Source organism: Atta colombica, unplaced genomic scaffold (assembly GCF_001594045.1).
Source record: "Atta colombica isolate Treedump-2 unplaced genomic scaffold, Acol1.0 scaffold245, whole genome shotgun sequence".
In the NCBI taxonomy this organism is placed as follows: Eukaryota; Metazoa; Arthropoda; class Insecta; order Hymenoptera; family Formicidae; genus Atta; species Atta colombica.
In genome coordinates this window covers 138243-152057 of record NW_017259344.1, presented here as the reverse complement: position 1 = coordinate 152057, position 13815 = coordinate 138243, and positions in this window count along the sequence as shown.

Below are 13815 nucleotides of genomic sequence, written 5' to 3'. Positions count from 1 at the left end.
AGTAATCATTCGAAAGTAAAGATTTCAAGCTTAAAACTCTTTTTTTAAATTTAAATTTTGATAGATTCGATTGATTTTAACGAAGATAATATGGTGGTTTTAACGAAGATAATGAAGGTCTTTTCAACTTGTAAAAAAACTTTTCCTCTAAATATTACATAAATTAACAATTATAATTTAGTGCGCCAACATTGCACAGAAACTGCGAGAAATGTTGTTTAATTTTTTTTATTTATTTTACAATAAAAATATCTAGTAATGTTAAATAGTATTCTAGTAATGTTAAAAAGAGTTAAGAAGTGAATTGAAAGAATGGAAAGAATGATTTTATTGAAAGATTTAAAAGGTTGCTGGATATAGATCTGAAAAATAATTTTATCGGAAACTTAAACTGGTTGCTAGAACATTAAAATTTTATGCAGAATTACTTTTTAGTTTTCGATATAATTATTTTCTAACAACATTATTTTCAGATTTGTATCCAGCAAAATTGGATCTTTCAGTAAAATTATTTCTGTGTAAAACAACTCATATTGTGTTCCTTGTATTTACAAAATACTCTTATTTTTTTCTTTTAATGTCAAATATCCAGCAAATACTTTGCGCAACTGATTATTAATCATTTAAATCAATGTAAATGTATTGTTTCAGCTTAATTAAATTTACGTGATCTTAGGAGAGTACGTCAGTTTCATTGAAACATAAAGTTTCCAAAATATTGATAAATTTCACGTCTCCCTCTTGCTCTTTTCTCTTTCTTTCTGTCTACTACTTTTGTACGGCGTTGTGTGTGTTTTTATAATCTATGTATGCACACGCTTACGCGCCTTCGCACTCTGGGAGCCAAGTAACCGGAGAACTCGAGGAGACGAACGGTCCATCGAAGTTTCGTCCTCCTCCCTGCTGCGTATCTTTATTCGCGTCGTATAAAAAGGCGAACAGCGAACTTTCGTGAACGATACAATCGCGTTAAAAACGTACTCCACTCGAGAATACTCGAGAAAAAAAAAGTTCAAATGCTTCGTTTCAATCTCGCGGAGACGAGAAAGAGTGATTTTCGCACGCTATCGACTTATAAATCTCGAAAGTGCGATATCTATTTTTCCCTTTCCCCTTTATTTTCCAGTCTTCCACTATTATTATCTTTATCCATCCGCTGTGAAATGAAACTTTCACACGCGTGAAACTCCTGATCTCGCTTTTTTCTTTGCAACCGTTAATTGACCAGTTTAAGGTTTTTTGTCCCGTCGAACTTTTTTCTCGAAGCGGACCCTCGATGGTCGATGGGCCGAGAAGATGAACGGATGAATCTGTCAAAATATTGTCGACAGTTCTGTGCATTGTCGGACGATTTTCCGCAGGGAGGGGAGGGGGGAGGGGAGGGGTCTCACTAGAAGGGGATCTTGTCTGGGTCAATATTTCGGTCGCCGGATTGGGACGATCCGGAGGCAGGCCGATAGGTCAAGCCTTAACCGCTCAATTTCACAGGCGGACCCCCAAGGCGAATTTCCTCGGTTCTTCGGAGGCAGGTGCCATTGTGCGCCCGTTTTTCCTTGGCTACCTTTCATCGAGCCGCTTTTCATGGAGGAAACACATAAAAAGTGGCAAAAAATCGAACGTTTCAGTTTCGATCAGATCGTCTTTAGATTTTTTTTATTCATATCGATTTAAAAAATGGACGAAAAAATTTTCCCTAGTTGAAATGATTTGTCGACAGTTTCCCTCTTAGCGATGATCCTCGCAATAATTCTAATGGCAGAATTAGATTGTTGAAAAATTCTTGGTATCTCATCTGTCAATGTATGAACGGTTTATGAAAAATTTAGAGTTATTTTTTGAAAACGCTAAGTGAAAATTCAATATCGAAAGAGATTTAAGAGAGTTAAAATATTCTTAAGTGAAGAATATTTCTCGGTTCATTCGACTCATCTTCGCTCTGTTCGCATCTCTGGTTACACCAATACATAACGAATGGCGCATAAACGTAAAGGAAATTACGAGGGATTAAAATGATAAGAGTGCATAGAGGCAGTACCGACCAATAAAAGGTCATTGACGTCTCACTGGCGAATACGGCATATACAATCGTTACGTTCACATCCATGCGCGCGTCTCTTCGTCAATAAACATGTGCATTACGCGATATAGCGCATGTATATGTATATAATATATTATAGGCAGCATAGCGACGCTGAGCGTATACGTATATATGAGGTTAAATTCGTTAGTAAGTGACTTCGTTGACGTTATTCTTAACTGGTGAATATACTTAAACATCTCTTTTCTCATGTGATTGCGAGATCTTTTAAATGAATCTGTTTTTATGAGGACTCTCGTGGAAATATCTTTTAAGTTTTTAACCGTCAAGTGGATTTGATGGAAATGGAAATATACAAGTATGTCGAGGCTGTATACTTTCAAGTTCAGCGTACAAATATGGCCGAAAATAAATGACGCAACTCGAGAAAAGGTTTATTTTTGTTTACGTTCTCAAGAGACGTTTCTCTGAATCCTAGAATATTTTAAAACTCAAATTGGTCATAGTTAACAATAAACTTTAGAAATATTGTGAATTTTTTGTTGCGTAATTTATTATGCTCTTTCGCTAAGATTTGACCATTCATCACTCAATAGAGTTTAGATTGATGACATCAGAAGCGAGGAAATACATAATTAAAATTCTACCAAGATGATAAAGTAAAAATTTCTTTTAAAGAACAATATTTGCGTTTTATAAACTATAAACTAACGCACTTTTAAAATATACCGAATCTTCTTTTATTTCAAAATAGAATAAAATTATGTGTATTTTAATTCGACATGTAACTTGTTTCATTTTCTGATTAGAACATAATCCGATTTCAAATATATGATTGTTTATTGATTATTGAAACACAAAGGGAGTTTTCAGTATATTTTCCAAATTTATTGTATTGAGATTGAAAATTTTATTTTATTAAAAAATATTTACATTTTAATATTATTTGCGAAAATTTTCTTTATGTATATTATGTTACAATACTTGCAAGATGGCTGCTATAGGAATCTTAAAAATTAGATTTTTTATGAAGCGATGCTGGAAATTAGATGCCTTCAGGAGGATGTAGCCCGTTAATAGGTAGATATCTAATACGCTTTCTCAGGCATGCCGTACACGGTAGATATATCACGTCATGTGTATGTTCTCTCTCTCTCTCTCTCTCACATTCTATTCTACTCTTATATGAACGAGTGCCTATTGTTTCGTTAAATTTCTCAATTAAATGCCTTGTGCATTCGCGGTCGACTTCCTTCTTATCGCACCCTTTTCCTTTTTCCTGTTTCTATCTTTCTCTCTTTATACTTCTTCTCTACCTTAATTTTCGCGACGCGAATCGTGAATGAACTGCCACTCGATTCCGGGAATTTAAAAACGGGAAGGTATTATCGAAGAGAGGCAAATGAAGGGAAAGGGGAAGGAAGGAGATGAAGACGAGCGTGGCGAAGAGCGAAGAAGAAAGAGAGAGCAGGAAGGGGCACGTACATATGTAAGTGACGTAGGCAGAAAGACACGTGGTGGGTGTGAGCTACTGGTATTTTATTGTTCGCTTGCCGTGATTTGTGATGTTGTTGTATTGTCGTTCGAACGGTTGCTTTCTCGTTACGGACCGGAGTCGGCTCGTAGACTACTTCTGAATAATGTGTACGGTGATTCCGTAACTAAGTCCCAGCTACGAATAACTGTGAGATATCGTAAATATAAATCACATGCGATCGTTGAATAGTTTTATTCCACGATGGCCAATTTCTAAGCCCGTCTCCGACATTTATCGTCCGGCCGACCAGATGGTCATGGTATACATGCACGTTTGTGCCATGATAACATTAACACCTGCGACATCCAGTCGCGATTGTAATCGGTAATACCTCTTGTAAAATGCTCTATTCAGTTGAATGGAAATGGAACAGACACTACTACAGCGTTCTTAATAAGAATAGCCACATAGATACGATTGACTGAGAATCAGTTTGCATCCTGTAAAGTTTGTCACAATATAATAATGAGGTTGAGAATAGCGAGGAAGTAATCGCGAAATTCGAGGCGCGCCGAGAGTGAGAGAATAATTCTAGTAACGCGCGCATAAATAGAGGAACTCCGCGAGATAAATTACATCTCGCAATAGAACGGCAAACCAGCGGACGGATAATCGGGATTTTTGAAATTAATTGCCTCGTAACGTCCGTTTCCCGAAAGGCACATAAAATCCCCGTCGAGCACCGACGGGTCTCGAATATAAATTACGCGTTCCTTGAAATACTTGCGTTTTGCTGTTCCTCCACTTGCACGCGCTCTGATGCATCTGCAAGGCTGCAACCAATATACGATACATTATGGAAAATATTGATATGCATCCATGCAATACTTTAGCGCTGATATTTGACATGAGATTTTTATTATTTAAAAGCTTATGTCATTTGAGTGATTATAATAACTGTGGATATATTACAAAACGGTATCCAAAACATTAATTTTTATTTTGAAATCAATATATGAATGGTTTATAAATAAATTTAAAAGTTAATTTAAACTTTTAGACAAGACGAAATCTTGCACGAAAATAAATGATATAAAATATTAATTTTTTAATTTTATCTTGACATTAATATGAGTGGTTTATAAAAGTTTATAAATCATTCATATATTAATTTTTTGTATATTTAATATCAATATCTTAAAAATATCTAAATTTTACGACAAAATATCTGAAATATTTTAAAGTTATATGATTGATGTTATTATTATGACGAATTTGAGCGAGTAAAGCACCGATACTTAAATGATTAGGTCGCAATCCTTTGTCCAAGAATGCGTCAATAACGAAGATGCGAAGATGCACCGATAATTACATAGCTTGTTGAGAAGGAAAATGTAGTAACCCTCTTGCTTCGTTACTCTCCCGCATGATTTACAGAGATGAATTTACAGTCTTATTCCGCCAGATCGTTATAGTAGGCCCTTAAATTCTATGTACTCCAATACCTTTCTTTCTCCTTTCTTTCTACTTCGATACTCTTTCGTCCGTACTGTTGATTTGAGATGTCGTGTCTTTGTTAAGCAATTTAACCTACAATTTTACCTCTTTAACCTACGACAGTTTAATCACATCCCATAATTGATTTAAATTAAGTTTTTCATATTGCTGCTAGACTGAGAGAAAAGTATTTGGTATTTGTAATTATAATTGCATGGTAAAATAATTATGTTTAGGAGCTTCATTTTTATAATTATTATTGCTGTAGTGTATAATAACAATTATAATAACAATTATATTCTACCAAATTTCTTTTATCAAATTTATTTTATAGTTTAAGAAAATGTATAATTGATCCCGAAAATGACTACAAATTACAGTTAAATTATTGCAATTGCAACCATTTTTTTATCTTTGTGGAAAGTTGCAGGTTTAAAAAATTTTATTTAATATAGTTAACATTAATATAGTTAACAATATAATTTAAAAATATGTAGGTTTCTGAAAATCAATCAAAAGGGAATTAAAAGAAAGCCATTTAAAAGCTTATGCAGTTGTTGATGTGCAAAGTTTTTTTTACTCATTTTTTTACTCATTTACTCATCGAAAATAATCTGCATATATTTTAACCGACGTTTTCGATTTTTCTCAATGCGAAAACATTAATTAATTAAATAATGAATTATACACTATAAATTATGGTGTACATAAATATTTAAGTAATATTTAAGTCGATAAATTAAAATACAAAAGTACGAAACATATATCTAATTGTTTTTTATCTTATTATTTATTATTTTATTATATTTTTATCTTATTATTTATTCTTTAACAGATATGTATATATGACTTTGTCGAGCTAAACACGAAGTGTTCTTCTCATCGGTCAAGAGTTAATTGTTAGAGCGCGTTAGAACTACGTATGCATTTTCTGCAGGTAGATACTCACCGAAGCGACGTGCGCTTGCGGAAATAATAAAAACTAGGGAGATGAAGTGCACACAGGGTTTTACGGTTAATCGTAAAATAACCGCTCATTTCCCCGCGATAAACATAAACTTCATCGGCCGTCATACCGCGAAATCGAGTCCCATGCGATACATGCGAGAGACGTGCGGCGTGCGCAATACTTCTCTCATACTTCCGCGAAGTTTCCACTTTCTCGCGGGACGCTATCAGGTAATTCCGCCGCGATAAGACCTTGATTCGCACAGCCGTGGGAATCGATTTGACGCTCGTTACTACGAGGTCGCACATACCTGAGCGCATGCTCGCGAACTCGTGCGTATGCATTTTACGTACATGCTCGAGTATCGCGATTCCTTTGGCTCTGGTATCGATTGTTCGACCGAGAGCCAGGTCGAGAGGGATATCCCGTTTCCACGGGACATATAATACTCGCATTCCCTTGGACCTCCGTTTATTTCTTCGTATCGTGCCTCGGTATTCCGCGCGTGAACCATTTACGTTCGCGATGATGTATATGCGATCTGAATGATGCATTACTGTAACATTCTGTGATTCGGTAGATGCATTCAGTAGTGTCTGATTAAAAAGAAGATAACGCTCCCTTATTTCAAAAATGATAGAAAATTATTGACTAATTGAATATTGGTATAAAGAATATACCTATTTTTATAACGCGACCAAGTGCCAGTTTTATTGTTTCACAATTCTTAATCCTTGAGAACGAGATTTCTTTCTAGCAAAGAAATTTAAAAAAGATCTTGTTTTCTAAAAATTTTTAGAGTGATGGAATTCGATTCTGGTTTCAGAGAATTCTAAAATTTAAATTTGAAAAAAAATAATCTGATTATCGCGTGAAACTCAGTTTTAGAAAATTCTTGATATCGTTGAGTTTAAATATAATTTGAAATATCAAATTTTTTTAAATTACATTTAAACTCAGCGACCTCCTAAAACTGAATTTCACGCGATAATCAGATTATTTTTTTCAATTATTGATAATTGAATTATTGATCATTTTCAATAAAGAAGGATTTGTTATTACACAGCTCAAAATCAGAGTTTAGAAATTAATAGCTACTAACCATTTGCATAATATTGAGCTTTAAACAAAGTGAAACTTGATATATTTTATTTAAAAATTATCAATTAAAAATTTTTTAAAAAAGCCCATTTTCATGAAAGATAATTAAATTATTTTTAAAAAATTCTGTCCGTTATTGGATCATTTTGAAATTTTTATTTTTGTTCTCAAATAAAGCACTATCTTAAATTATCTTATAGATTAAGTTTTATATAAATCAAGCAAGCAATTTTTATAAAATAAAAAAAGGTATTTTCAAATAAATACATCCGTTCATAAAAGATTTAATAAAAAATTATTTTTTTTAGTCGTGTTTTAGGCGTTATTTTAATAACACATCATTTTTAAATTATGACAATTTTCATAATATTTTACGAAGTTAAGTTAAATTACTTTTGATTGATAAAGTAATAATAACGTAACACATTCATGGTAATAACTCAAAAAATCGTTTCTTAAATTATGTCACTTTTGAAGTATAAAGAGGAATAACATAATTAAATTTTTTTATTTTTGTAAATACTCCTTGACGCAACGATTAAAATAAAATAATTAAATCTTGTTTGGTTAATTATCATTTTATCTATATACTTAACGGTTCGCAGATCACTTTTAATTACTGTTCGTTCATCGCAGAGTTTATTTCATTCATCAGTTAGCTTGCAGAGTAATTATTTCATCGACCAGGAGACTTCCTGGTCGAACTCAGCGGGCGGATTGACGGGACCGCGATTAGCTAATTAGAATTTTTCTCATTTACGATAAAGCAGAATCACGCTGTTAGTTATTTTAACGGAAGGTAAAACAAAAAAGATTCGTGAGAAACGTATACCGTGACCAGAATCGAGAATTTTCGCCCGCAGCCATGATGACCGTTAGAAAGATCTTTTTAGATCGCGAATTTGAATCTTCTCTTTTTACAGTCATTATCTATAACGATCGTCATTAAGGTGTTCTACAAGCAGTCGATTATTGCACAGGAAATACTGAAGAAATGAGCAATTATAGTTTGATTTTCTAACGCCTCGCGACTACGATGTCTCGGTGTTCAGAAATCATGACGACTATTACAAGCTTTTATTACGAGCTTTTGGTGCCATCTCGAGCTGACTATATAATGAATCTCATTGATTCAATAAACGAGTGTATTATCGCTGAGTACGATGGTTCTAATGGGATTTTAACCCCGCATTGCATGATTTGTTGTTTTGGCAGTGTGGTCTTATTTTCGTTAGATCCAAAATAGACACACTTGGAAGCTCTGCACAGAGCAAACTCTACAGAGTTTCGTTTTCACGGTAAATAATGTGAAAATGAATGTCGATTAACAAAACAAAATGCTTTCTGCAATTTGTACGAATAATAAATAAAAAAATATTTCCAAACGTCTCGCGCACGGCAACTTCCGTCATCAATCGAGCAAGCTCGTGCGCTAAAAGAGAAATATCGGAAGCAGTGCGGGAGTAACGGCCACGTGTAGCGCCGGTGAACAAAACATTAGTAGTGTGAGCGTCAACGTGAGGAGACGTGGAGGAGGTAGGGCGAGTCGAGGTAAGGCGAGGAGGTGAGGCGGATGTAGTGCTGAAAGACAGCGGGGTCGTTACTTAATTCCATGCGTTCGCTTAAATAGAACGACTTAGACTTAAGGTAGTCTGCAAAAATGAGGGAACACGCCGTTGTAAGAGACCTGGCGACTTGTTCGTTTGTACACGCGTTTCGCGAGGGAGAGAGAGAAAGAGAGAGAGGAGGGGGGGAGGCGAGCGTGAAGGTACGCTCACGCGCGCGCACGCACGGATCCCGCGACGTCGGTCGGGGGTGCCTACTGGTTTTGATATACGAGCACACTAATACATGCATCGAACGGTGTTACACGCGTGAGTCATATCGAAAACCAGTCCCGCCGAGAGACGCACATACACACCAACGAAACAGCGCTGAGCGGAGCGGGAATGGCGAGAGGAGTCTTTGAATATTTCAAACGTGCTGGTGAGGCGCGTGCGTGTGTGCCGTTATGAGGGCGTATGAGTAATTCCACCAATGTACTTCTCGATCGGGGGGACACATACGTGAGATTATAACCCGCGCAGTGTGTGTATGTGCGTGCGCGTGTATGCAGTGCTGATTATTAACGTGCCTCGGTGTGCATCGTGCGCTGACTGGATTTGTTACCCTGTTTCGCGAAATTGTTTTCTGGATCCAGATGACGATCGATGAGCGCGGGAAACCTGTCTCGTGGCAGTCTGAGCAGCTCGTAAGGCTATCTTTTATTCGTAATTTCAAACTAAGATTATACCAAAGAAAAAAAGGCACACAAAGAATCTTGCATTAAGTGGAAAATTGGGTCTCGGGATAAAATGAATTAGTTTTTACATATAATGTAATTTATAATATGCTGAGCAAAAGTTGTCATGAACATAAGATTCAATAATAATTGATGGTTTTTTAGTTATAGTGTATTAAAGGTAAAAACCTGTGCTCCCAAAGCACCTTTGAGGTACTATAGCTTAGAAATTATTAAACCTTATGTCTATGACATTTTTTGCTCATCGCATTATAAGCTACATTATATATGAAAACTAATTTATTCCACCAAATGACCAATTAATGCTGGGACTTTCCATAAGCAGTAAGACCTAAACAATAAATAAATCAATATTTTTAATTTGTTACTACTTACATTCTTTACTGTAATCGATTGATTTATTTATCGCTTAAATCTGTTTACGTTTTTTTGTGTGCCATGACTCTAAGATGACTATGACATTTTAAAAGAGCGCTTGATATTTTTCGAATTTGAATAGTAATATAACTGCAAGGATTAAGGGGAAAGAGAATAGCACGATTATACTATTTCAAATTACTTTTCACATGATATTACATTTTAATTTATGATACTGTTTGCGAAAGTTTATTTCTATATTATAACATCAAGGCAATACTCAACGTCGTAGAGAAAGTTATTTGGTTCTCTATGCTCCTTCGTCCAAGACGAAGTCGGTAAATAATACGCTACCGTGGGATGCGATTTTCGCAGGCGTGATTATTGATCGATGCGATCGTGACCGCCGATGCGGATTTCTCCATTTGTTTAAGGAGAATAGCGAACGTGATTGCTTTGACGAATGATGGAAGGTAATACGCGAGTAATGGTTTTACTGCGAGAGCGGACGAAATTGCATGTGCAGGCCGAGATATAAGATCGAGTTGCACCAAATACGAGAGACATATTAAATGTATGAAACCTTGCAAATGACGTGAACGAAATTGAATTTGTAAAAATCAGTAATTGATATAAGGACTCCCAGTATTAAAAAATAAAATAATAATAAAAATAAAGACTAATATATAAGAACACAAAGTTTTGGAGGCTTAAATTTTTTGTATATAAAATATATTTACTTTTATAATGAATTTGGACGCACTAGTGCATATTAACACTATACTGCATATTAAAACCGTTATATGATTTAATCTGAATGTAAAAGTAAAATACAAAAAATTATAATTTATTATAATTTCGAATTATAAAATATTTTACTTAACAACACAATGAAGTGTACAGAGGATACAATTTAATCCATATCTATATTAGATATGATGACACAATGTTAATTTGTGTACGTGATTTTAATGCATCAATGCGCACTGAGTACATTCAATCGAATTTACTATTTGAATTACATCAATCCGTTCAAATTTTATAATTCAAAATAAATATATTTTATAGAAAGAATAAGCGCCCCAATAACTATTCTGCTCTTAACTTTTATTTCTGTTATTATTTTACGGAAATATCACTATTTATTGATATTTAATTTAGTTGCGATATTTAATTTAGTTAAAAATTAATTATTATACTTTTACAAATATATATGTTTACGAGTCTCAATAAAGCTAAGCGCGGACAAACTTTGTGCAACTTGCTGCAAATTCTTGGAAAGATATAGTGGACAAAAGTCATTGGCGAGTCGATGCGCCTGCGGAGATTGACAACGCGAGCGAGACAACGCGTCAGTGGAGCGAGTGCGGCTAAGGCACGAAGACGAGCAGCATATCCACCCACGACGTGGCGCACTATAACGAGGCTACAGTCCATTAAGTGCGTGCGGCTATTATGGCTAATGCATTACGAAGCGATAAAAAATGGGAACTATAGCGCAGTGCTCTCTGCCGCTCGCGCACACTCTCGAGAACCGGACCACATTCCATGTCGGACGAGTACGAACGCCGCTGCTCGATGCAATGCTCGGAGTATAATGCTCGTAGATACACCGACAACACGTGCACCACTGCAAAACGCATCCCAGACGCGCCATACTCGCGACGTTCAGTCGTGACGTTCCGTCCGATTTACACGGTGTTCCACGCACTGTCCGAAATACACCTCTAATATTCATTTTATCCTCGTGAGAAAGTCTGTTGCGTTTAGAAAAATGAGTTATGAACATTCCGATACTTTTGTTTAGATTTTAATCGACGTCTCGCTTTCATTAAAGTGCATTGTAGTCTTAGACTTTTAATCGCTTCGATTCTTTTTAGATATAAGAAATTAATGATAGAAAGGGCAGGCTGCTAAGAAAGATTTGTCAAGATGACATCTGGTTTATCTAGGAATCTCGAAAATGAGAAGGAAGACAGAACGGTGAGAAGAATGTAGACGCGGAAAGGATATGGCAAAGTACACGATAAAAAAGAACGGCAACCCTTTTCCCTTTCCTGTCCCTCGCACGAAACCACGGAAACTACCTTGGAAATTCGATTCTAAAAATATTCGTCTTATGGAGTTTCTCGGGTTTTTTTGATCGCACTACTCTTTACTCCCCGACTCTCTTTTTTATCTTCCTACCCTCGGGAGACGCGCATCAACCATATGGCCCGCGAGGGAGAGATAAAAAATTCATATTTTCACAGGAAGGGCTAAGACTGAGCGGTATTTTTAAACTTTGGGGAGTGCTCCGAGAGAGCATTCAACTTTGTCTTGTCGGATTCTTCAGGTTTCCGTAAATCCTTCCCTCACTAATCATTAAATGCCAAGACAGAGAAAATAATTAATATAATTGTTATATGTAAGAATTCCTCTACTTACGATTATTTTTTTATGAGTTTTCAGACTTACGATCGATATGCTAAGAATTAATAAAATATATGTTGGACCGAGATAAAAATTAATTTACAATTTGGATCTATTTTTTCTTCATAACTTTGTAATTATTTATATTAAAAATGACTAGTAATACAATTATTAAAAGAAAAAAAAAAGAACAATAGATTTTTAGTATTATATGATTGCTATATTTGACACGCGATCAACTACAAAAGTCTCGGAACTAAGTAATAGAAGAATAATTACATTGTAAGTCTAAATTACAATTGAAAGATAAATTGGGTTGCATCTACAGTTAAAATGTAGGTTTGATATATTTGTTGGTAGTTTTGTATATTTGACTTCTAATTCTATAATTATTATTATTCCCACATTTTCGATTTTGAAAATTTCGATATAGTTTAGCATCTTACAATTAGAATGTATTTTTACATAATATATTTCTTAATTAATTATTTTCTATTTATTTTTCTGACATAAAACTTAAAATTATAGAGTACTACATGTTTTATCTGTATATATTTAATTTATTTGAGCAATAATACAAAGCAAGATGGAGATGAATGTTGATTATTCCTGAAATCGAAAATAGCTTTTCCATTTATCTCTGAGCGCCGTCTTCCGTTATTTAAGGGTTTCTTTACGCTAATAGTTTTCTCACACGGTTCTCGGAACGGTAAAATCTTTTTCACGGAAATTGAAACCCCTTCGGAAGCCGCATGCAGGTTTTGAAACGAGTTAAATCGTTGGCACATTACGCAAAATCACGCAGTATTTTCGATACCTGGGGAAACATGATATTTTATTGATGGATTAAGATCCTTTAAGAAAACGCTGAGGGAGAAAGAGAGTTAGCGAGAGAATGCATCAGCAGTCTGACCCATTTTCGAAGGGTTCCACTTCAACCCTTTCGAGACCTAACGGGACGCCGCGACATTTTTCCCACATTCTATTTTTTCGAAAATCGACTACCTGATCGACTAGTTGTTGCAAGACCCAAATAGGGTCGTTTTGTAATCGGGAAAGGGTTAACCGAGCTCCCTGTTTCATGATTTCAATTTGCCTTATCGAGAATAAAAAATTTTTAAAAATAGTTTTATGTATAATTACTTCATTTTGAATCTTGCGTATAATAGTTTTTATAAATTTTTAGTAATTTTTAGTATTTTTAATAATTAAATTTTTTACTCCTAACGAAAAATGCAAACAATACAATATTTTTACATTGTATTATTAATAATACAATAGTAAAGCTATTGATAATAATAAATTATAGAATAGAATTGAATGTTTTATTTCATAAGTAAAAAAGTAAAATAATGTACTTCACTAATGAGAGTAACCTGCATGGAATTTTCATAAATTGATAAAATGCGCAATACTAATGATCACAAAAGAGAAATACAGGAATACAAATACGAACAGAGCGATAATTGTGATAAATGAGCATTAAGAAATCAAAAGGCAGAAGAACGTTCACACGGCGGATTGGTATAATCACGTGAATCAGGCCCATTTTCGTTCATGACTCTTTTCAGCTTTAATCATTCTTAATCCCCGTTACAAGCAACCCGCACGATGTAAATAGCTCGGAAACGTCAATCTAAAAATTGGAAGGGATATTAATGTCGCAATGTTTCAAAAACGTA